The 15,267-nt window shown below is 46.8% G+C and overlaps 76 non-coding genes across 76 annotated transcripts; all 76 read right to left on the bottom strand.

Annotated features, from left to right (window-relative positions):
* Window positions 1–44: 44 nt before the first annotated feature.
* On the bottom strand, window positions 45–163 carry LOC148991614 (5S ribosomal RNA). Its single transcript, XR_016157675.1, has one exon. It is a non-coding gene; the product is annotated as a 5S ribosomal RNA (ribosomal RNA).
* Window positions 164–226: 63 nt separating this feature from the next.
* On the bottom strand, window positions 227–345 carry LOC148991615 (5S ribosomal RNA). The gene has a single exon (XR_016157676.1). It is a non-coding gene; the product is annotated as a 5S ribosomal RNA (ribosomal RNA).
* A 63-nt stretch (window positions 346–408) lies between these two features.
* LOC148991616 (5S ribosomal RNA) lies at window positions 409–527 on the bottom strand. The gene has a single exon (XR_016157677.1). It is a non-coding gene; the product is annotated as a 5S ribosomal RNA (ribosomal RNA).
* A 63-nt stretch (window positions 528–590) lies between these two features.
* Window positions 591–709, bottom strand: LOC148991617 (5S ribosomal RNA). The gene has a single exon (XR_016163838.1). It is a non-coding gene; the product is annotated as a 5S ribosomal RNA (ribosomal RNA).
* A 173-nt stretch (window positions 710–882) lies between these two features.
* LOC148991618 (5S ribosomal RNA) lies at window positions 883–1,001 on the bottom strand. The gene has a single exon (XR_016155892.1). It is a non-coding gene; the product is annotated as a 5S ribosomal RNA (ribosomal RNA).
* A 63-nt stretch (window positions 1,002–1,064) lies between these two features.
* LOC148991619 (5S ribosomal RNA) lies at window positions 1,065–1,183 on the bottom strand. The gene has a single exon (XR_016157678.1). It is a non-coding gene; the product is annotated as a 5S ribosomal RNA (ribosomal RNA).
* Window positions 1,184–1,246: 63 nt separating this feature from the next.
* Window positions 1,247–1,365, bottom strand: LOC148991620 (5S ribosomal RNA). The gene has a single exon (XR_016160921.1). It is a non-coding gene; the product is annotated as a 5S ribosomal RNA (ribosomal RNA).
* Window positions 1,366–1,537: 172 nt separating this feature from the next.
* Window positions 1,538–1,656, bottom strand: LOC148991621 (5S ribosomal RNA). The gene has a single exon (XR_016157679.1). It is a non-coding gene; the product is annotated as a 5S ribosomal RNA (ribosomal RNA).
* Window positions 1,657–1,719: 63 nt separating this feature from the next.
* Window positions 1,720–1,838, bottom strand: LOC148991622 (5S ribosomal RNA). Its single transcript, XR_016157680.1, has one exon. It is a non-coding gene; the product is annotated as a 5S ribosomal RNA (ribosomal RNA).
* Window positions 1,839–1,901: 63 nt separating this feature from the next.
* On the bottom strand, window positions 1,902–2,020 carry LOC148991623 (5S ribosomal RNA). The gene has a single exon (XR_016157682.1). It is a non-coding gene; the product is annotated as a 5S ribosomal RNA (ribosomal RNA).
* Window positions 2,021–2,083: 63 nt separating this feature from the next.
* Window positions 2,084–2,202, bottom strand: LOC148991624 (5S ribosomal RNA). Its single transcript, XR_016161798.1, has one exon. It is a non-coding gene; the product is annotated as a 5S ribosomal RNA (ribosomal RNA).
* A 173-nt stretch (window positions 2,203–2,375) lies between these two features.
* Window positions 2,376–2,494, bottom strand: LOC148991625 (5S ribosomal RNA). The gene has a single exon (XR_016155903.1). It is a non-coding gene; the product is annotated as a 5S ribosomal RNA (ribosomal RNA).
* Window positions 2,495–2,557: 63 nt separating this feature from the next.
* LOC148991626 (5S ribosomal RNA) lies at window positions 2,558–2,676 on the bottom strand. Its single transcript, XR_016161799.1, has one exon. It is a non-coding gene; the product is annotated as a 5S ribosomal RNA (ribosomal RNA).
* Window positions 2,677–2,739: 63 nt separating this feature from the next.
* On the bottom strand, window positions 2,740–2,858 carry LOC148991627 (5S ribosomal RNA). Its single transcript, XR_016157683.1, has one exon. It is a non-coding gene; the product is annotated as a 5S ribosomal RNA (ribosomal RNA).
* A 63-nt stretch (window positions 2,859–2,921) lies between these two features.
* Window positions 2,922–3,040, bottom strand: LOC148991628 (5S ribosomal RNA). The gene has a single exon (XR_016157684.1). It is a non-coding gene; the product is annotated as a 5S ribosomal RNA (ribosomal RNA).
* A 63-nt stretch (window positions 3,041–3,103) lies between these two features.
* LOC148991629 (5S ribosomal RNA) lies at window positions 3,104–3,222 on the bottom strand. The gene has a single exon (XR_016157685.1). It is a non-coding gene; the product is annotated as a 5S ribosomal RNA (ribosomal RNA).
* Window positions 3,223–3,285: 63 nt separating this feature from the next.
* On the bottom strand, window positions 3,286–3,404 carry LOC148991630 (5S ribosomal RNA). Its single transcript, XR_016163839.1, has one exon. It is a non-coding gene; the product is annotated as a 5S ribosomal RNA (ribosomal RNA).
* Window positions 3,405–3,577: 173 nt separating this feature from the next.
* Window positions 3,578–3,696, bottom strand: LOC148991631 (5S ribosomal RNA). Its single transcript, XR_016155915.1, has one exon. It is a non-coding gene; the product is annotated as a 5S ribosomal RNA (ribosomal RNA).
* Window positions 3,697–3,759: 63 nt separating this feature from the next.
* On the bottom strand, window positions 3,760–3,878 carry LOC148991632 (5S ribosomal RNA). The gene has a single exon (XR_016157686.1). It is a non-coding gene; the product is annotated as a 5S ribosomal RNA (ribosomal RNA).
* Window positions 3,879–3,941: 63 nt separating this feature from the next.
* LOC148991633 (5S ribosomal RNA) lies at window positions 3,942–4,060 on the bottom strand. Its single transcript, XR_016160922.1, has one exon. It is a non-coding gene; the product is annotated as a 5S ribosomal RNA (ribosomal RNA).
* A 173-nt stretch (window positions 4,061–4,233) lies between these two features.
* LOC148991634 (5S ribosomal RNA) lies at window positions 4,234–4,352 on the bottom strand. The gene has a single exon (XR_016163149.1). It is a non-coding gene; the product is annotated as a 5S ribosomal RNA (ribosomal RNA).
* Window positions 4,353–4,415: 63 nt separating this feature from the next.
* Window positions 4,416–4,534, bottom strand: LOC148991635 (5S ribosomal RNA). The gene has a single exon (XR_016157687.1). It is a non-coding gene; the product is annotated as a 5S ribosomal RNA (ribosomal RNA).
* A 63-nt stretch (window positions 4,535–4,597) lies between these two features.
* Window positions 4,598–4,716, bottom strand: LOC148991636 (5S ribosomal RNA). Its single transcript, XR_016157688.1, has one exon. It is a non-coding gene; the product is annotated as a 5S ribosomal RNA (ribosomal RNA).
* A 63-nt stretch (window positions 4,717–4,779) lies between these two features.
* On the bottom strand, window positions 4,780–4,898 carry LOC148991637 (5S ribosomal RNA). Its single transcript, XR_016161800.1, has one exon. It is a non-coding gene; the product is annotated as a 5S ribosomal RNA (ribosomal RNA).
* Window positions 4,899–5,070: 172 nt separating this feature from the next.
* LOC148991638 (5S ribosomal RNA) lies at window positions 5,071–5,189 on the bottom strand. The gene has a single exon (XR_016155926.1). It is a non-coding gene; the product is annotated as a 5S ribosomal RNA (ribosomal RNA).
* A 63-nt stretch (window positions 5,190–5,252) lies between these two features.
* LOC148991639 (5S ribosomal RNA) lies at window positions 5,253–5,371 on the bottom strand. The gene has a single exon (XR_016157689.1). It is a non-coding gene; the product is annotated as a 5S ribosomal RNA (ribosomal RNA).
* A 63-nt stretch (window positions 5,372–5,434) lies between these two features.
* LOC148991640 (5S ribosomal RNA) lies at window positions 5,435–5,553 on the bottom strand. Its single transcript, XR_016160923.1, has one exon. It is a non-coding gene; the product is annotated as a 5S ribosomal RNA (ribosomal RNA).
* Window positions 5,554–5,616: 63 nt separating this feature from the next.
* LOC148991641 (5S ribosomal RNA) lies at window positions 5,617–5,735 on the bottom strand. Its single transcript, XR_016157690.1, has one exon. It is a non-coding gene; the product is annotated as a 5S ribosomal RNA (ribosomal RNA).
* Window positions 5,736–5,798: 63 nt separating this feature from the next.
* LOC148991642 (5S ribosomal RNA) lies at window positions 5,799–5,917 on the bottom strand. The gene has a single exon (XR_016160924.1). It is a non-coding gene; the product is annotated as a 5S ribosomal RNA (ribosomal RNA).
* A 171-nt stretch (window positions 5,918–6,088) lies between these two features.
* LOC148991643 (5S ribosomal RNA) lies at window positions 6,089–6,207 on the bottom strand. Its single transcript, XR_016157691.1, has one exon. It is a non-coding gene; the product is annotated as a 5S ribosomal RNA (ribosomal RNA).
* A 63-nt stretch (window positions 6,208–6,270) lies between these two features.
* LOC148991644 (5S ribosomal RNA) lies at window positions 6,271–6,389 on the bottom strand. Its single transcript, XR_016163840.1, has one exon. It is a non-coding gene; the product is annotated as a 5S ribosomal RNA (ribosomal RNA).
* A 173-nt stretch (window positions 6,390–6,562) lies between these two features.
* LOC148991645 (5S ribosomal RNA) lies at window positions 6,563–6,681 on the bottom strand. The gene has a single exon (XR_016155937.1). It is a non-coding gene; the product is annotated as a 5S ribosomal RNA (ribosomal RNA).
* Window positions 6,682–6,744: 63 nt separating this feature from the next.
* On the bottom strand, window positions 6,745–6,863 carry LOC148991646 (5S ribosomal RNA). The gene has a single exon (XR_016157693.1). It is a non-coding gene; the product is annotated as a 5S ribosomal RNA (ribosomal RNA).
* Window positions 6,864–6,926: 63 nt separating this feature from the next.
* LOC148991647 (5S ribosomal RNA) lies at window positions 6,927–7,045 on the bottom strand. The gene has a single exon (XR_016160926.1). It is a non-coding gene; the product is annotated as a 5S ribosomal RNA (ribosomal RNA).
* Window positions 7,046–7,211: 166 nt separating this feature from the next.
* Window positions 7,212–7,330, bottom strand: LOC148991648 (5S ribosomal RNA). Its single transcript, XR_016157694.1, has one exon. It is a non-coding gene; the product is annotated as a 5S ribosomal RNA (ribosomal RNA).
* Window positions 7,331–7,393: 63 nt separating this feature from the next.
* LOC148991649 (5S ribosomal RNA) lies at window positions 7,394–7,512 on the bottom strand. The gene has a single exon (XR_016157695.1). It is a non-coding gene; the product is annotated as a 5S ribosomal RNA (ribosomal RNA).
* A 63-nt stretch (window positions 7,513–7,575) lies between these two features.
* Window positions 7,576–7,694, bottom strand: LOC148991650 (5S ribosomal RNA). Its single transcript, XR_016161523.1, has one exon. It is a non-coding gene; the product is annotated as a 5S ribosomal RNA (ribosomal RNA).
* Window positions 7,695–7,757: 63 nt separating this feature from the next.
* Window positions 7,758–7,876, bottom strand: LOC148991651 (5S ribosomal RNA). The gene has a single exon (XR_016157696.1). It is a non-coding gene; the product is annotated as a 5S ribosomal RNA (ribosomal RNA).
* Window positions 7,877–7,939: 63 nt separating this feature from the next.
* LOC148991652 (5S ribosomal RNA) lies at window positions 7,940–8,058 on the bottom strand. The gene has a single exon (XR_016157697.1). It is a non-coding gene; the product is annotated as a 5S ribosomal RNA (ribosomal RNA).
* Window positions 8,059–8,121: 63 nt separating this feature from the next.
* On the bottom strand, window positions 8,122–8,240 carry LOC148991653 (5S ribosomal RNA). The gene has a single exon (XR_016157698.1). It is a non-coding gene; the product is annotated as a 5S ribosomal RNA (ribosomal RNA).
* Window positions 8,241–8,303: 63 nt separating this feature from the next.
* Window positions 8,304–8,422, bottom strand: LOC148991654 (5S ribosomal RNA). The gene has a single exon (XR_016161524.1). It is a non-coding gene; the product is annotated as a 5S ribosomal RNA (ribosomal RNA).
* Window positions 8,423–8,485: 63 nt separating this feature from the next.
* LOC148991655 (5S ribosomal RNA) lies at window positions 8,486–8,604 on the bottom strand. Its single transcript, XR_016157699.1, has one exon. It is a non-coding gene; the product is annotated as a 5S ribosomal RNA (ribosomal RNA).
* Window positions 8,605–8,667: 63 nt separating this feature from the next.
* LOC148991656 (5S ribosomal RNA) lies at window positions 8,668–8,786 on the bottom strand. The gene has a single exon (XR_016157700.1). It is a non-coding gene; the product is annotated as a 5S ribosomal RNA (ribosomal RNA).
* Window positions 8,787–8,849: 63 nt separating this feature from the next.
* Window positions 8,850–8,968, bottom strand: LOC148991657 (5S ribosomal RNA). Its single transcript, XR_016157701.1, has one exon. It is a non-coding gene; the product is annotated as a 5S ribosomal RNA (ribosomal RNA).
* Window positions 8,969–9,031: 63 nt separating this feature from the next.
* On the bottom strand, window positions 9,032–9,150 carry LOC148991658 (5S ribosomal RNA). The gene has a single exon (XR_016157702.1). It is a non-coding gene; the product is annotated as a 5S ribosomal RNA (ribosomal RNA).
* Window positions 9,151–9,213: 63 nt separating this feature from the next.
* LOC148991659 (5S ribosomal RNA) lies at window positions 9,214–9,332 on the bottom strand. Its single transcript, XR_016161526.1, has one exon. It is a non-coding gene; the product is annotated as a 5S ribosomal RNA (ribosomal RNA).
* Window positions 9,333–9,395: 63 nt separating this feature from the next.
* On the bottom strand, window positions 9,396–9,514 carry LOC148991660 (5S ribosomal RNA). The gene has a single exon (XR_016157704.1). It is a non-coding gene; the product is annotated as a 5S ribosomal RNA (ribosomal RNA).
* A 63-nt stretch (window positions 9,515–9,577) lies between these two features.
* LOC148991661 (5S ribosomal RNA) lies at window positions 9,578–9,696 on the bottom strand. The gene has a single exon (XR_016157705.1). It is a non-coding gene; the product is annotated as a 5S ribosomal RNA (ribosomal RNA).
* Window positions 9,697–9,759: 63 nt separating this feature from the next.
* On the bottom strand, window positions 9,760–9,878 carry LOC148991662 (5S ribosomal RNA). Its single transcript, XR_016157706.1, has one exon. It is a non-coding gene; the product is annotated as a 5S ribosomal RNA (ribosomal RNA).
* Window positions 9,879–9,941: 63 nt separating this feature from the next.
* Window positions 9,942–10,060, bottom strand: LOC148991663 (5S ribosomal RNA). The gene has a single exon (XR_016161527.1). It is a non-coding gene; the product is annotated as a 5S ribosomal RNA (ribosomal RNA).
* A 63-nt stretch (window positions 10,061–10,123) lies between these two features.
* Window positions 10,124–10,242, bottom strand: LOC148991664 (5S ribosomal RNA). The gene has a single exon (XR_016157707.1). It is a non-coding gene; the product is annotated as a 5S ribosomal RNA (ribosomal RNA).
* Window positions 10,243–10,305: 63 nt separating this feature from the next.
* On the bottom strand, window positions 10,306–10,424 carry LOC148991665 (5S ribosomal RNA). Its single transcript, XR_016157708.1, has one exon. It is a non-coding gene; the product is annotated as a 5S ribosomal RNA (ribosomal RNA).
* Window positions 10,425–10,487: 63 nt separating this feature from the next.
* Window positions 10,488–10,606, bottom strand: LOC148991666 (5S ribosomal RNA). Its single transcript, XR_016157709.1, has one exon. It is a non-coding gene; the product is annotated as a 5S ribosomal RNA (ribosomal RNA).
* Window positions 10,607–10,669: 63 nt separating this feature from the next.
* Window positions 10,670–10,788, bottom strand: LOC148991667 (5S ribosomal RNA). The gene has a single exon (XR_016155948.1). It is a non-coding gene; the product is annotated as a 5S ribosomal RNA (ribosomal RNA).
* Window positions 10,789–10,851: 63 nt separating this feature from the next.
* LOC148991668 (5S ribosomal RNA) lies at window positions 10,852–10,970 on the bottom strand. The gene has a single exon (XR_016157710.1). It is a non-coding gene; the product is annotated as a 5S ribosomal RNA (ribosomal RNA).
* A 63-nt stretch (window positions 10,971–11,033) lies between these two features.
* Window positions 11,034–11,152, bottom strand: LOC148991669 (5S ribosomal RNA). Its single transcript, XR_016160927.1, has one exon. It is a non-coding gene; the product is annotated as a 5S ribosomal RNA (ribosomal RNA).
* Window positions 11,153–11,215: 63 nt separating this feature from the next.
* On the bottom strand, window positions 11,216–11,334 carry LOC148991670 (5S ribosomal RNA). Its single transcript, XR_016157711.1, has one exon. It is a non-coding gene; the product is annotated as a 5S ribosomal RNA (ribosomal RNA).
* A 63-nt stretch (window positions 11,335–11,397) lies between these two features.
* Window positions 11,398–11,516, bottom strand: LOC148991671 (5S ribosomal RNA). The gene has a single exon (XR_016161801.1). It is a non-coding gene; the product is annotated as a 5S ribosomal RNA (ribosomal RNA).
* A 63-nt stretch (window positions 11,517–11,579) lies between these two features.
* Window positions 11,580–11,698, bottom strand: LOC148991672 (5S ribosomal RNA). Its single transcript, XR_016157712.1, has one exon. It is a non-coding gene; the product is annotated as a 5S ribosomal RNA (ribosomal RNA).
* A 63-nt stretch (window positions 11,699–11,761) lies between these two features.
* On the bottom strand, window positions 11,762–11,880 carry LOC148991673 (5S ribosomal RNA). The gene has a single exon (XR_016157713.1). It is a non-coding gene; the product is annotated as a 5S ribosomal RNA (ribosomal RNA).
* Window positions 11,881–11,943: 63 nt separating this feature from the next.
* On the bottom strand, window positions 11,944–12,062 carry LOC148991674 (5S ribosomal RNA). The gene has a single exon (XR_016157716.1). It is a non-coding gene; the product is annotated as a 5S ribosomal RNA (ribosomal RNA).
* A 63-nt stretch (window positions 12,063–12,125) lies between these two features.
* LOC148991675 (5S ribosomal RNA) lies at window positions 12,126–12,244 on the bottom strand. Its single transcript, XR_016163841.1, has one exon. It is a non-coding gene; the product is annotated as a 5S ribosomal RNA (ribosomal RNA).
* Window positions 12,245–12,416: 172 nt separating this feature from the next.
* LOC148991676 (5S ribosomal RNA) lies at window positions 12,417–12,535 on the bottom strand. Its single transcript, XR_016155959.1, has one exon. It is a non-coding gene; the product is annotated as a 5S ribosomal RNA (ribosomal RNA).
* Window positions 12,536–12,598: 63 nt separating this feature from the next.
* Window positions 12,599–12,717, bottom strand: LOC148991677 (5S ribosomal RNA). Its single transcript, XR_016157717.1, has one exon. It is a non-coding gene; the product is annotated as a 5S ribosomal RNA (ribosomal RNA).
* A 63-nt stretch (window positions 12,718–12,780) lies between these two features.
* On the bottom strand, window positions 12,781–12,899 carry LOC148991678 (5S ribosomal RNA). The gene has a single exon (XR_016160928.1). It is a non-coding gene; the product is annotated as a 5S ribosomal RNA (ribosomal RNA).
* A 173-nt stretch (window positions 12,900–13,072) lies between these two features.
* On the bottom strand, window positions 13,073–13,191 carry LOC148991679 (5S ribosomal RNA). The gene has a single exon (XR_016157718.1). It is a non-coding gene; the product is annotated as a 5S ribosomal RNA (ribosomal RNA).
* A 63-nt stretch (window positions 13,192–13,254) lies between these two features.
* LOC148991680 (5S ribosomal RNA) lies at window positions 13,255–13,373 on the bottom strand. Its single transcript, XR_016157719.1, has one exon. It is a non-coding gene; the product is annotated as a 5S ribosomal RNA (ribosomal RNA).
* A 63-nt stretch (window positions 13,374–13,436) lies between these two features.
* Window positions 13,437–13,555, bottom strand: LOC148991681 (5S ribosomal RNA). Its single transcript, XR_016157720.1, has one exon. It is a non-coding gene; the product is annotated as a 5S ribosomal RNA (ribosomal RNA).
* Window positions 13,556–13,618: 63 nt separating this feature from the next.
* On the bottom strand, window positions 13,619–13,737 carry LOC148991682 (5S ribosomal RNA). Its single transcript, XR_016161802.1, has one exon. It is a non-coding gene; the product is annotated as a 5S ribosomal RNA (ribosomal RNA).
* A 174-nt stretch (window positions 13,738–13,911) lies between these two features.
* On the bottom strand, window positions 13,912–14,030 carry LOC148991683 (5S ribosomal RNA). The gene has a single exon (XR_016155971.1). It is a non-coding gene; the product is annotated as a 5S ribosomal RNA (ribosomal RNA).
* A 63-nt stretch (window positions 14,031–14,093) lies between these two features.
* Window positions 14,094–14,212, bottom strand: LOC148991684 (5S ribosomal RNA). The gene has a single exon (XR_016157721.1). It is a non-coding gene; the product is annotated as a 5S ribosomal RNA (ribosomal RNA).
* A 63-nt stretch (window positions 14,213–14,275) lies between these two features.
* LOC148991685 (5S ribosomal RNA) lies at window positions 14,276–14,394 on the bottom strand. Its single transcript, XR_016160929.1, has one exon. It is a non-coding gene; the product is annotated as a 5S ribosomal RNA (ribosomal RNA).
* A 63-nt stretch (window positions 14,395–14,457) lies between these two features.
* On the bottom strand, window positions 14,458–14,576 carry LOC148991686 (5S ribosomal RNA). The gene has a single exon (XR_016157722.1). It is a non-coding gene; the product is annotated as a 5S ribosomal RNA (ribosomal RNA).
* A 63-nt stretch (window positions 14,577–14,639) lies between these two features.
* On the bottom strand, window positions 14,640–14,758 carry LOC148991687 (5S ribosomal RNA). Its single transcript, XR_016160930.1, has one exon. It is a non-coding gene; the product is annotated as a 5S ribosomal RNA (ribosomal RNA).
* Window positions 14,759–14,932: 174 nt separating this feature from the next.
* On the bottom strand, window positions 14,933–15,051 carry LOC148991688 (5S ribosomal RNA). Its single transcript, XR_016157723.1, has one exon. It is a non-coding gene; the product is annotated as a 5S ribosomal RNA (ribosomal RNA).
* A 63-nt stretch (window positions 15,052–15,114) lies between these two features.
* On the bottom strand, window positions 15,115–15,233 carry LOC148991689 (5S ribosomal RNA). The gene has a single exon (XR_016163842.1). It is a non-coding gene; the product is annotated as a 5S ribosomal RNA (ribosomal RNA).
* Window positions 15,234–15,267: the final 34 nt, after the last annotated feature.

The following is a 15,267-nucleotide window of genomic DNA, read 5'->3' on the forward strand; positions in this document are numbered from 1 at the left end:
GGGCTATTTGAATGGTTAGAACATTAGGGTAGTAAACTATATAAAGCTTACAGCACCTGGTATTCCCAGGCGGTCTCCCATCCAAGTACTAACCAGGCCCGACCCTGCTTAGCTTCCGAGATCAGACGAGTTCGGGCGTTCTCAAGGTGGTATGGCCGTAAGCGAAATCTGCTGCCAAAATTGGGCTATTTGAATGGTTAGAACATTAGGGTAGTAAACTATATAAAGCTTACAGCACCTGGTATTCCCAGGCGGTCTCCCATCCAAGTACTAACCAGGCCCGACCCTGCTTAGCTTCCGAGATCAGACGAGTTCGGGCGTTCTCAAGGTGGTATGGCCGTAAGCGAAATCTGCTGCCAAAATTGGGCTATTTGAATGGTTAGAACATTAGGTTAGTAAACTATATAAAGCTTACAGCACCTGGTATTCCCAGGCGGTCTCCCATCCAAGTACTAACCAGGCCCGACCCTGCTTAGCTTCCGAGATCAGACGAGTTCGGGCGTTCTCAAGGTGGTATGGCCGTAAGCGAAATCTGCTGCCAAAATTGGGCTATTTGAATGGTTAGAACATTAGGGTAGTAAACTATATAAAGCTTACAGCACCTGGTATTCCCAGGCCGTCTCCCATTCAAGTACTAACCAGGCCCGACCCTGCTTAGCTTCCGAGATCAGACGAGTTCGGGCGTTCTCAAGGTGGTATGGCCGTAAGCGAAATCCGCTGCCAAAATTGGGCTATTTGAAGAAGAAAAAAAAAGAGACTCTTTCAGGCTTTCTGAAGAAACTCAGAGAATATTTCAGGCATTTCGAGGGGAAAAAAGACAATTTAGGATTTTTGAACCATTTCATTGACTCTTTTTTTTTTTTTTTTTTTTTTATACAATAAAGCTTACAGCACCTGGTATTCCCAGGCGGTCTCCCATCCAAGTACTAACCTGGCCCGACCCTGCTTAGCTTCCGAGATCAGACGAGTTCGGGCGTTCTCAAGGTGGTATGGCCGTAAGCGAAATCTGCTGCCAAAATTGGGCTATTTGAATGGTTAGAACATTAGGGTAGTAAACTATATAAAGCTTACAGCACCTGGTATTCCCAGGCGGTCTCCCATCCAAGTACTAACCAGGCCCGACCCTGCTTAGCTTCCGAGATCAGACGAGTTCGGGCGTTCTCAAGGTGGTATGGCCGTAAGCGAAATCTGTTGCCAAAATTGGGCTATTTGAATGGTTAGAACATTAGGGTAGTAAACTATATAAAGCTTACAGCACCTGGTATTCCCAGGCGGTCTCCCATTCAAGTACTAACCAGGCCCGACCCTGCTTAGCTTCCGAGATCAGACGAGTTCGGGCGTTCTCAAGGTGGTATGGCCGTAAGCGAAATCCGCTGCCAAAATTGGGCTATTTGAAGAAGAAAAAAAAAGAGACTCTTTCAGGCTTTCTGAAGAAACTCAGAGAATATTTCAGGCATTTCGAGGGGAAAAAAGACAATTTAGGATTTTTGAACCATTTCATTGACTCTTTTTTTTTTTTTTTTTTTTTAAACAATAAAGCTTACAGCACCTGGTATTCCCAGGCGGTCTCCCATCCAAGTACTAACCAGGCCCGACCCTGCTTAGCTTCCGAGATCAGACGAGTTCGGGCGTTCTCAAGGTGGTATGGCCGTAAGCGAAATCTGCTGCCAAAATTGGGCTATTTGAATGGTTAGAACATTAGGGTAGTAAACTATATAAAGCTTACAGCACCTGGTATTCCCAGGCGGTCTCCCATCCAAGTACTAACCAGGCCCGACCCTGCTTAGCTTCCGAGATCAGACGAGTTCGGGCGTTCTCAAGGTGGTATGGCCGTAAGCGAAATCTGCTGCCAAAATTGGGCTATTTGAATGGTTAGAACATTAGGGTAGTAAACTATATAAAGCTTACAGCACCTGGTATTCCCAGGCGGTCTCCCATCCAAGTACTAACCAGGCCCGACCCTGCTTAGCTTCCGAGATCAGACGAGTTCGGGCGTTCTCAAGGTGGTATGGCCGTAAGCGAAATCTGCTGCCAAAATTGGGCTATTTGAATGGTTAGAACATTAGGGTAGTAAACTATATAAAGCTTACAGCACCTGGTATTCCCAGGCGGTCTTCCATCCAAGTACTAACCAGGCCCGACCCTGCTTAGCTTCCGAGATCAGACGAGTTCGGGCGTTCTCAAGGTGGTATGGCCGTAAGCGAAATCCGCTGCCAAAATTGGGCTATTTGAAGAAGAAAAAAAAAGAGACTCTTTCAGGCTTTCTGAAGAAACTCAGAGAATATTTCAGGCATTTCGAGGGGAAAAAAGACAATTTAGGATTTTTGAACCATTTCATTGACTCTTTTTTTTTTTTTTTTTTTTTTATACAATAAAGCTTACAGCACCTGGTATTCCCAGGCGGTCTCCCATCCAAGTACTAACCTGGCCCGACCCTGCTTAGCTTCCGAGATCAGACGAGTTCGGGCGTTCTCAAGGTGGTATGGCCGTAAGCGAAATCTGCTGCCAAAATTGGGCTATTTGAATGGTTAGAACATTAGGGTAGTAAACTATATAAAGCTTACAGCACCTGGTATTCCCAGGCGGTCTTCCATCCAAGTACTAACCAGGCCCGACCCTGCTTAGCTTCCGAGATCAGACGAGTTCGGGCGTTCTCAAGGTGGTATGGCCGTAAGCGAAATCTGCTGCCAAAATTGGGCTATTTGAATGGTTAGAACATTAGGGTAGTAAACTATATAAAGCTTACAGCACCTGGTATTCCCAGGCGGTCTCCCATCCAAGTACTAACCAGGCCCGACCCTGCTTAGCTTCCGAGATCAGACGAGTTCGGGCGTTCTCAAGGTGGTATGGCCGTAAGCGAAATCTGCTGCCAAAATTGGGCTATTTGAATGGTTAGAACATTAGGGTAGTAAACTATATAAAGCTTACAGCACCTGGTATTCCCAGGCGGTCTCCCATCCAAGTACTAACCAGGCCCGACCCTGCTTAGCTTCCGAGATCAGACGAGTTCGGGCGTTCTCAAGGTGGTATGGCCGTAAGCGAAATCTGCTGCCAAAATTGGGCTATTTGAATGGTTAGAACATTAGGTTAGTAAACTATATAAAGCTTACAGCACCTGGTATTCCCAGGCGGTCTCCCATCCAAGTACTAACCAGGCCCGACCCTGCTTAGCTTCCGAGATCAGACGAGTTCGGGCGTTCTCAAGGTGGTATGGCCGTAAGCGAAATCTGCTGCCAAAATTGGGCTATTTGAATGGTTAGAACATTAGGGTAGTAAACTATATAAAGCTTACAGCACCTGGTATTCCCAGGCCGTCTCCCATTCAAGTACTAACCAGGCCCGACCCTGCTTAGCTTCCGAGATCAGACGAGTTCGGGCGTTCTCAAGGTGGTATGGCCGTAAGCGAAATCCGCTGCCAAAATTGGGCTATTTGAAGAAGAAAAAAAAAGAGACTCTTTCAGGCTTTCTGAAGAAACTCAGAGAATATTTCAGGCATTTCGAGGGGAAAAAAGACAATTTAGGATTTTTGAACCATTTCATTGACTCTTTTTTTTTTTTTTTTTTTTTTATACAATAAAGCTTACAGCACCTGGTATTCCCAGGCGGTCTCCCATCCAAGTACTAACCTGGCCCGACCCTGCTTAGCTTCCGAGATCAGACGAGTTCGGGCGTTCTCAAGGTGGTATGGCCGTAAGCGAAATCTGCTGCCAAAATTGGGCTATTTGAATGGTTAGAACATTAGGGTAGTAAACTATATAAAGCTTACAGCACCTGGTATTCCCAGGCGGTCTCCCATCCAAGTACTAACCAGGCCCGACCCTGCTTAGCTTCCGAGATCAGACGAGTTCGGGCGTTCTCAAGGTGGTATGGCCGTAAGCGAAATCTGTTGCCAAAATTGGGCTATTTGAATGGTTAGAACATTAGGGTAGTAAACTATATAAAGCTTACAGCACCTGGTATTCCCAGGCGGTCTCCCATTCAAGTACTAACCAGGCCCGACCCTGCTTAGCTTCCGAGATCAGACGAGTTCGGGCGTTCTCAAGGTGGTATGGCCGTAAGCGAAATCCGCTGCCAAAATTGGGCTATTTGAAGAAGAAAAAAAAAGAGACTCTTTCAGGCTTTCTGAAGAAACTCAGAGAATATTTCAGGCATTTCGAGGGGAAAAAAGACAATTTAGGATTTTTGAACCATTTCATTGACTCTTTTTTTTTTTTTTTTTTTTTTAAACAATAAAGCTTACAGCACCTGGTATTCCCAGGCGGTCTCCCATCCAAGTACTAACCAGGCCCGACCCTGCATAGCTTCCGAGATCAGACGAGTTCGGGCGTTCTCAAGGTGGTATGGCCGTAAGCGAAATCTGCTGCCAAAATTGGGCTATTTGAATGGTTAGAACATTAGGGTAGTAAACTATATAAAGCTTACAGCACCTGGTATTCCCAGGCGGTCTCCCATCCAAGTACTAACCAGGCCCGACCCTGCTTAGCTTCCGAGATCAGACGAGTTCGGGCGTTCTCAAGGTGGTATGGCCGTAAGCGAAATCTGCTGCCAAAATTGGGCTATTTGAATGGTTAGAACATTAGGGTAGTAAACTATATAAAGCTTACAGCACCTGGTATTCCCAGGCGGTCTCCCATCCAAGTACTAACCAGGCCCGACCCTGCTTAGCTTCCGAGATCAGACGAGTTCGGGCGTTCTCAAGGTGGTATGGCCGTAAGCGAAATCTGCTGCCAAAATTGGGCTATTTGAATGGTTAGAACATTAGGGTAGTAAACTATATAAAGCTTACAGCACCTGGTATTCCCAGGCGGTCTTCCATCCAAGTACTAACCAGGCCCGACCCTGCTTAGCTTCCGAGATCAGACGAGTTCGGGCGTTCTCAAGGTGGTATGGCCGTAAGCGAAATCCGCTGCCAAAATTGGGCTATTTGAAGAAGAAAAAAAAAGAGACTCTTTCAGGCTTTCTGAAGAAACTCAGAGAATATTTCAGGCATTTCGAGGGGAAAAAAGACAATTTAGGATTTTTGAACCATTTCATTGACTCTTTTTTTTTTTTTTTTTTTTTATACAATAAAGCTTACAGCACCTGGTATTCCCAGGCGGTCTCCCATCCAAGTACTAACCTGGCCCGACCCTGCTTAGCTTCCGAGATCAGACGAGTTCGGGCGTTCTCAAGGTGGTATGGCCGTAAGCGAAATCTGCTGCCAAAATTGGGCTATTTGAATGGTTAGAACATTAGGGTAGTAAACTATATAAAGCTTACAGCACCTGGTATTCCCAGGCGGTCTCCCATCCAAGTACTAACCAGGCCCGACCCTGCTTAGCTTCCGAGATCAGACGAGTTCGGGCGTTCTCAAGGTGGTATGGCCGTAAGCGAAATCTGTTGCCAAAATTGGGCTATTTGAATGGTTAGAACATTAGGGTAGTAAACTATATAAAGCTTACAGCACCTGGTATTCCCAGGCGGTCTCCCATTCAAGTACTAACCAGGCCCGACCCTGCTTAGCTTCCGAGATCAGACGAGTTCGGGCGTTCTCAAGGTGGTATGGCCGTAAGCGAAATCTGCTGCCAAAATTGGGCTATTTGAATGGTTAGAACATTAGGGTAGTAAACTATATAAAGCTTACAGCACCTGGTATTCCCAGGCGGTCTCCCATCCAAGTACTAACCAGGCCCGACCCTGCTTAGCTTCCGAGATCAGACGAGTTCGGGCGTTCTCAAGGTGGTATGGCCGTAAGCGAAATCTGCTGCCAAAATTGGGCTATTTGAATGGTTAGAACATTAGGGTAGTAAACTATATAAAGCTTACAGCACCTGGTATTCCCAGGCGGTCTCCCATTCAAGTACTAACCAGGCCCGACCCTGCTTAGCTTCCGAGATCAGACGAGTTCGGGCGTTCTCAAGGTGGTATGGCCGTAAGCGAAATCCGCTGCCAAAATTGGGCTATTTGAAGAAGAAAAAAAAAGAGACTCTTTCAGGCTTTCTGAAGAAACTCAGAGAATATTTCAGGCATTTCGAGGGGAAAAAAGACAATTTAGGATTTTTGAACCATTTCATTGACTCTTTTTTTTTTTTTTTTTTTTAAACAATAAAGCTTACAGCACCTGGTATTCCCAGGCGGTCTCCCATCCAAGTACTAACCAGGCCCGACCCTGCTTAGCTTCCGAGATCAGACGAGTTCGGGCGTTCTCAAGGTGGTATGGCCGTAAGCGAAATCTGCTGCCAAAATTGGGCTATTTGAATGGTTAGAACATTAGGGTAGTAAACTATATAAAGCTTACAGCACCTGGTATTCCCAGGCCGTCTCCCATTCAAGTACTAACCAGGCCCGACCCTGCTTAGCTTCCGAGATCAGACGAGTTCGGGCGTTCTCAAGGTGGTATGGCCGTAAGCGAAATCCGCTGCCAAAATTGGGCTATTTGAAGAAGAAAAAAAAAGAGACTCTTTCAGGCTTTCTGAAGAAACTCAGAGAATATTTCAGGCATTTCGAGGGGAAAAAAGACAATTTAGGATTTTTGAACCATTTCATTGACTCTTTTTTTTTTTTTTTTTTTTTTATACAATAAAGCTTACAGCACCTGGTATTCCCAGGCGGTCTCCCATCCAAGTACTAACCTGGCCCGACCCTGCTTAGCTTCCGAGATCAGACGAGTTCGGGCGTTCTCAAGGTGGTATGGCCGTAAGCGAAATCTGCTGCCAAAATTGGGCTATTTGAATGGTTAGAACATTAGGGTAGTAAACTATATAAAGCTTACAGCACCTGGTATTCCCAGGCGGTCTCCCATCCAAGTACTAACCAGGCCCGACCCTGCTTAGCTTCCGAGATCAGACGAGTTCGGGCGTTCTCAAGGTGGTATGGCCGTAAGCGAAATCTGTTGCCAAAATTGGGCTATTTGAATGGTTAGAACATTAGGGTAGTAAACTATATAAAGCTTACAGCACCTGGTATTCCCAGGCGGTCTCCCATTCAAGTACTAACCAGGCCCGACCCTGCTTAGCTTCCGAGATCAGACGAGTTCGGGCGTTCTCAAGGTGGTATGGCCGTAAGCGAAATCCGCTGCCAAAATTGGGCTATTTGAAGAAGAAAAAAAAAGAGACTCTTTCAGGCTTTCTGAAGAAACTCAGAGAATATTTCAGGCATTTCGAGGGGAAAAAAGACAATTTAGGATTTTTGAACCATTTCATTGACTCTTTTTTTTTTTTTTTAAACAATAAAGCTTACAGCACCTGGTATTCCCAGGCGGTCTCCCATCCAAGTACTAACCAGGCCCGACCCTGCTTAGCTTCCGAGATCAGACGAGTTCGGGCGTTCTCAAGGTGGTATGGCCGTAAGCGAAATCTGCTGCCAAAATTGGGCTATTTGAATGGTTAGAACATTAGGGTAGTAAACTATATAAAGCTTACAGCACCTGGTATTCCCAGGCGGTCTCCCATCCAAGTACTAACCAGGCCCGACCCTGCTTAGCTTCCGAGATCAGACGAGTTCGGGCGTTCTCAAGGTGGTATGGCCGTAAGCGAAATCTGCTGCCAAAATTGGGCTATTTGAATGGTTAGAACATTAGGGTAGTAAACTATATAAAGCTTACAGCACCTGGTATTCCCAGGCGGTCTCCCATCCAAGTACTAACCAGGCCCGACCCTGCTTAGCTTCCGAGATCAGACGAGTTCGGGCGTCCTCAAGGTGGTATGGCCGTAAGCGAAATCTGCTGCCAAAATTGGGCTATTTGAATGGTTAGAACATTAGGGTAGTAAACTATATAAAGCTTACAGCACCTGGTATTCCCAGGCGGTCTCCCATCCAAGTACTAACCAGGCCCGACCCTGCTTAGCTTCCGAGATCAGACGAGTTCGGGCGTTCTCAAGGTGGTATGGCCGTAAGCGAAATCTGCTGCCAAAATTGGGCTATTTGAATGGTTAGAACATTAGGGTAGTAAACTATATAAAGCTTACAGCACCTGGTATTCCCAGGCGGTCTCCCATCCAAGTACTAACCAGGCCCGACCCTGCTTAGCTTCCGAGATCAGACGAGTTCGGGCGTTCTCAAGGTGGTATGGCCGTAAGCGAAATCTGCTGCCAAAATTGGGCTATTTGAATGGTTAGAACATTAGGGTAGTAAACTATATAAAGCTTACAGCACCTGGTATTCCCAGGCGGTCTCCCATCCAAGTACTAACCAGGCCCGACCCTGCTTAGCTTCCGAGATCAGACGAGTTCGGGCGTTCTCAAGGTGGTATGGCCGTAAGCGAAATCTGCTGCCAAAATTGGGCTATTTGAATGGTTAGAACATTAGGGTAGTAAACTATATAAAGCTTACAGCACCTGGTATTCCCAGGCGGTCTCCCATCCAAGTACTAACCAGGCCCGACCCTGCTTAGCTTCCGAGATCAGACGAGTTCGGGCGTCCTCAAGGTGGTATGGCCGTAAGCGAAATCTGCTGCCAAAATTGGGCTATTTGAATGGTTAGAACATTAGGGTAGTAAACTATATAAAGCTTACAGCACCTGGTATTCCCAGGCGGTCTCCCATCCAAGTACTAACCAGGCCCGACCCTGCTTAGCTTCCGAGATCAGACGAGTTCGGGCGTTCTCAAGGTGGTATGGCCGTAAGCGAAATCTGCTGCCAAAATTGGGCTATTTGAATGGTTAGAACATTAGGGTAGTAAACTATATAAAGCTTACAGCACCTGGTATTCCCAGGCGGTCTCCCATCCAAGTACTAACCAGGCCCGACCCTGCTTAGCTTCCGAGATCAGACGAGTTCGGGCGTTCTCAAGGTGGTATGGCCGTAAGCGAAATCTGCTGCCAAAATTGGGCTATTTGAATGGTTAGAACATTAGGGTAGTAAACTATATAAAGCTTACAGCACCTGGTATTCCCAGGCGGTCTCCCATCCAAGTACTAACCAGGCCCGACCCTGCTTAGCTTCCGAGATCAGACGAGTTCGGGCGTTCTCAAGGTGGTATGGCCGTAAGCGAAATCTGCTGCCAAAATTGGGATATTTGAATGGTTAGAACATTAGGGTAGTAAACTATATAAAGCTTACAGCACCTGGTATTCCCAGGCGGTCTCCCATCCAAGTACTAACCAGGCCCGACCCTGCTTAGCTTCCGAGATCAGACGAGTTCGGGCGTTCTCAAGGTGGTATGGCCGTAAGCGAAATCTGCTGCCAAAATTGGGCTATTTGAATGGTTAGAACATTAGGGTAGTAAACTATATAAAGCTTACAGCACCTGGTATTCCCAGGCGGTCTCCCATCCAAGTACTAACCAGGCCCGACCCTGCTTAGCTTCCGAGATCAGACGAGTTCGGGCGTCCTCAAGGTGGTATGGCCGTAAGCGAAATCTGCTGCCAAAATTGGGCTATTTGAATGGTTAGAACATTAGGGTAGTAAACTATATAAAGCTTACAGCACCTGGTATTCCCAGGCGGTCTCCCATCCAAGTACTAACCAGGCCCGACCCTGCTTAGCTTCCGAGATCAGACGAGTTCGGGCGTTCTCAAGGTGGTATGGCCGTAAGCGAAATCTGCTGCCAAAATTGGGCTATTTGAATGGTTAGAACATTAGGGTAGTAAACTATATAAAGCTTACAGCACCTGGTATTCCCAGGCGGTCTCCCATCCAAGTACTAACCAGGCCCGACCCTGCTTAGCTTCCGAGATCAGACGAGTTCGGGCGTTCTCAAGGTGGTATGGCCGTAAGCGAAATCTGCTGCCAAAATTGGGCTATTTGAATGGTTAGAACATTAGGGTAGTAAACTATATAAAGCTTACAGCACCTGGTATTCCCAGGCGGTCTCCCATCCAAGTACTAACCAGGCCCGACCCTGCTTAGCTTCCGAGATCAGACGAGTTCGGGCGTTCTCAAGGTGGTATGGCCGTAAGCGAAATCTGCTGCCAAAATTGGGCTATTTGAATGGTTAGAACATTAGGGTAGTAAACTATATAAAGCTTACAGCACCTGGTATTCCCAGGCGGTCTCCCATCCAAGTACTAACCAGGCCCGACCCTGCTTAGCTTCCGAGATCAGACGAGTTCGGGCGTCCTCAAGGTGGTATGGCCGTAAGCGAAATCTGCTGCCAAAATTGGGCTATTTGAATGGTTAGAACATTAGGGTAGTAAACTATATAAAGCTTACAGCACCTGGTATTCCCAGGCGGTCTCCCATCCAAGTACTAACCAGGCCCGACCCTGCTTAGCTTCCGAGATCAGACGAGTTCGGGCGTTCTCAAGGTGGTATGGCCGTAAGCGAAATCTGCTGCCAAAATTGGGCTATTTGAATGGTTAGAACATTAGGGTAGTAAACTATATAAAGCTTACAGCACCTGGTATTCCCAGGCGGTCTCCCATCCAAGTACTAACCAGGCCCGACCCTGCTTAGCTTCCGAGATCAGACGAGTTCGGGCGTTCTCAAGGTGGTATGGCCGTAAGCGAAATCTGCTGCCAAAATTGGGCTATTTGAATGGTTAGAACATTAGGGTAGTAAACTATATAAAGCTTACAGCACCTGGTATTCCCAGGCGGTCTCCCATCCAAGTACTAACCAGGCCCGACCCTGCTTAGCTTCCGAGATCAGACGAGTTCGGGCGTTCTCAAGGTGGTATGGCCGTAAGCGAAATCTGCTGCCAAAATTGGGATATTTGAATGGTTAGAACATTAGGGTAGTAAACTATATAAAGCTTACAGCACCTGGTATTCCCAGGCGGTCTCCCATCCAAGTACTAACCTGGCCCGACCCTGCTTAGCTTCCGAGATCAGACGAGTTCGGGCGTTCTCAAGGTGGTATGGCCGTAAGCGAAATCTGCTGCCAAAATTGGGCTATTTGAATGGTTAGAACATTAGGGTAGTAAACTATATAAAGCTTACAGCACCTGGTATTCCCAGGCGGTCTCCCATCCAAGTACTAACCAGGCCCGACCCTGCTTAGCTTCCGAGATCAGACGAGTTCGGGCGTTCTCAAGGTGGTATGGCCGTAAGCGAAATCTGTTGCCAAAATTGGGCTATTTGAATGGTTAGAACATTAGGGTAGTAAACTATATAAAGCTTACAGCACCTGGTATTCCCAGGCGGTCTCCCATTCAAGTACTAACCAGGCCCGACCCTGCTTAGCTTCCGAGATCAGACGAGTTCGGGCGTTCTCAAGGTGGTATGGCCGTAAGCGAAATCTGCTGCCAAAATTGGGCTATTTGAATGGTTAGAACATTAGGGTAGTAAACTATATAAAGCTTACAGCACCTGGTATTCCCAGGCGGTCTCCCATCCAAGTACTAACCAGGCCCGACCCTGCTTAGCTTCCGAGATCAGACGAGTTCGGGCGTTCTCAAGGTGGTATGGCCGTAAGCGAAATCTGCTGCCAAAATTGGGCTATTTGAATGGTTAGAACATTAGGGTAGTAAACTATATAAAGCTTACAGCACCTGGTATTCCCAGGCGGTCTTCCATCCAAGTACTAACCAGGCCCGACCCTGCTTAGCTTCCGAGATCAGACGAGTTCGGGCGTTCTCAAGGTGGTATGGCCGTAAGCGAAATCTGCTGCCAAAATTGGGCTATTTGAATGGTTAGAACATTAGGGTAGTAAACTATATAAAGCTTACAGCACCTGGTATTCCCAGGCGGTCTCCCATCCAAGTACTAACCAGGCCCGACCCTGCTTAGCTTCCGAGATCAGACGAGTTCGGGCGTTCTCAAGGTGGTATGGCCGTAAGCGAAATCTGCTGCCAAAATTGGGCTATTTGAATGGTTAGAACATTAGGGTAGTAAACTATATAAAGCTTACAGCACCTGGTATTCCCAGGCGGTCTCCCATCCAAGTACTAACCAGGCCCGACCCTGCTTAGCTTCCGAGATCAGACGAGTTCGGGCGTTCTCAAGGTGGTATGGCCGTAAGCGAAATCTGCTGCCAAAATTGGGCTATTTGAATGGTTAGAACATTAGGTTAGTAAACTATATAAAGCTTACAGCACCTGGTATTCCCAGGCGGTCTCCCATCCAAGTACTAACCAGGCCCGACCCTGCTTAGCTTCCGAGATCAGACGAGTTCGGGCGTTCTCAAGGTGGTATGGCCGTAAGCGAAATCTGCTGCCAAAATTGGGCTATTTGAATGGTTAGAACATTAGGGTAGTAAACTATATAAAGCTTACAGCACCTGGTATTCCCAGGCCGTCTCCCATTCAAGTACTAACCAGGCCCGACCCTGCTTAGCTTCCGAGATCAGACGAGTTCGGGCGTTCTCAAGGTGGTATGGCCGTAAGCGAAATCCGCTGCCAAAATTGGGCTATTTGAAGAAGAAAAAAAAAGAGACTCTTTCAGGCTTTCTGAAGAAACTCAGAGAATATTTCAGGCATTTCGAGGGGAAAAAAGACAATTTAGGATTTTTGAACCATTTCATTGACTCTTTTTTTTTTTTTTTTTTTTTATACAATAAAGCTTACAGCACCTGGTATTCCCAGGCGGTCTCCCATCCAAGTACTAACCTGGCCCGACCCTGCTTAGCTTCCGAGATCAGACGAGTTCGGGCGTTCTCAAGGTGGTATGGCCGTAAGCGAAATCTGCTGCCAAAATTGGGCTATTTGAATGGTTAGAACATTAGGGTAGTAAACTATATAAAGCTTACAGCACCTGGTATTCCCAGGCGGTCTCCCATCCAAGTACTAACCAGGCCCGACCCTGCTTAGCTTCCGAGATCAGACGAGTTCGGGCGTTCTCAAGGTGGTATGGCCGTAAGCGAAATCTGTTGCCAAAATTGGGCTATTTGAATGGTTAGAACATTAGGGTAGTAAACTATATAAAGCTTACAGCACCTGGTATTCCCAGGCGGTCTCCCATTCAAGTACTAACCAGGCCCGACCCTGCTTAGCTTCCGAGATCAGACGAGTTCGGGCGTTCTCAAGGTGGTATGGCCGTAAGCGAAATCCGCTGCCAAAATTGGGCTATTTGAAGAAGAAAAAAAAAGAGACTCTTTCAGGCTTTCTGAAGAAACTCAGAGAATATTTCAGGCATTTCGAGGGGAAAAAAGACAATTTAGGATTTTTGAACCATTTCATTGACTCTTTTTTTTTTTTTTTTTTTTTTAAACAATAAAGCTTACAGCACCTGGTATTCCCAGGCGGTCTCCCATCCAAGTACTAACCAGGCCCGACCCTGCTTAGCTTCCGAGATCAGACGAGTTCGGGCGTTCTCAAGGTGGTATGGCCGTAAGCGAAATCTGCTGCCAAAATTGGGCTATTTGAATGGTTAGAACATTAGGGTAGTAAACTATATAAAGCTTACAGCACCTGGTATTCCCAGGCGGTCTCCCATCCAAGTACTAACCAGGCCCGACCCTGCTTAGCTTCCGAGATCAGACGAGTTCGGGCGTTCTCAAGGTGGTATGGCCGTAAGCGAAATCTGCTGCCAAAATTGGGCTATTTGAATGGTTAGAACATTAGGGTAGTAAACTATATAAAGCTTACAGCACCTGGTATTCCCAGGCGGTCTCCCATCCAAGTACTAACCAGGCCCGACCCTGCTTAGCTTCCGAGATCAGACGAGTTCGGGCGTTCTCAAGGTGGTATGGCCGTAAGCGAAATCTGCTGCCAAAATTGGGCTATTTGAATGGTTAGAACATTAGGGTAGTAAACTATATAAAGCTTACAGCACCTGGTATTCCCAGGCGGTCTTCCATCCAAGTACTAACCAGGCCCGACCCTGCTTAGCTTCCGAGATCAGACGAGTTCGGGCGTTCTCAAGGTGGTATGGCCGTAAGCGAAATCCGCTGCCAAAATTGGGCTATTTGAAGAAGAAAAAAAAAGAGACTCTTTCAGGCTTTCTGAAGAAACTCAGAGAATATTTCAGGCATTTCGAGGGGAAAAAAGACAATTTAGGATTTTTGAACCATTTCATTGACTCTTTTTTTTTTTTTTTTTTTTTTTATACAATAAAGCTTACAGCACCTGGTATTCCCAGGCGGTCTCCCATCCAAGTACTAACCTGGCCCGACCCTGCTTAGCTTCCGAGATCAGACGAGTTCGGGCGTTCTCAAGGTGGTATGGCCGTAAGCGAAATCTGCTGCCAAAATTGGGCTATTTGAATGGTTAGAACATTAGGGTAGTAAACTATATAAAGCTTACAGCACCTGGTATTCCCAGGCGGTCTCCCATCCAAGTACTAACCAGGCCCGACCCTGCTTAGCTTCCGAGATCAGACGAGTTCGGGCGTTCTCAAGGTGGTATGGCCGTAAGCGAAATCTGTTGCCAAAATTGGGCTATTTGAATGGTTAGAACATTAGGGTAGTAAACTATATAAAGCTTACAGCACCTGGTATTCCCAGGCGGTCTCCCATTCAAGTACTAACCAGGCCCGACCCTGCTTAGCTTCCGAGATCAGACGAGTTCGGGCGTTCTCAAGGTGGTATGGCCGTAAGCGAAATCTGCTGCCAAAATTGGGCTATTTGAATGGTTAGAACATTAGGGTAGTAAACTATATAAAGCTTACAGCACCTGGTATTCCCAGGCGGTCTCCCATCCAAGTACTAACCAGGCCCGACCCTGCTTAGCTTCCGAGATCAGACGAGTTCGGGCGTTCTCAAGGTGGTATGGCCGTAAGCGAAATCTGCTGCCAAAATTGGGCTATTTGAATGGTTAGAACATTAGGGTAGTAAACTATATAAAGCTTACAGCACCTGGTATTCCCAGGCGGTCTCCCATTCAAGTACTAACCAGGCCCGACCCTGCTTAGCTTCCGAGATCAGACGAGTTCGGGCGTTCTCAAGGTGGTATGGCCGTAAGCGAAATCCGCTGCCAAAATTGGGCTATTTGAAGAAGAAAAAAAAAGAGACTCTTTCAGGCTTTCTGAAGAAACTCAGAGAATATTTCAGGCATTTCGAGGGGAAAAAAGACAATTTAGGATTTTTGAACCATTTCATTGACTCTTTTTTTTTTTTTTTTTTTTTTTAAACAATAAAGCTTACAGCACCTGGTATTCCCAGGCGGTCTCCCATCCAAGTACTAACCAGGCCCGACCCTGCTTAGCTTCCGAGATCAGACGAGTTCGGGCGTTCTCAAGGTGGTATGGCCGTAAGCGAAATCTGCTGCCAAAATTGGGCTATTTGAATGGTTAGAACATTAGGGTAGTAAACTATATAAAGCTTACAGCACCTGGTATTCCCAGGCCGTCTCCCATTCAAGTACTAACCAGGCCCGACCCTGCTTAGCTTCCGAGATCAGACGAGTTCGGGCGTTCTCAAGGTGGTATGGCCGTAAGCGAAATCCGCTGCCAAAATTGGGCTATTTGAAGAA

This window comes from Pimephales promelas, chromosome 3 (assembly GCF_988280905.1).
Source record: "Pimephales promelas chromosome 3, fPimPro1.hap1.1, whole genome shotgun sequence".
In the NCBI taxonomy this organism is placed as follows: Eukaryota; Metazoa; Chordata; class Actinopteri; order Cypriniformes; family Leuciscidae; genus Pimephales; species Pimephales promelas.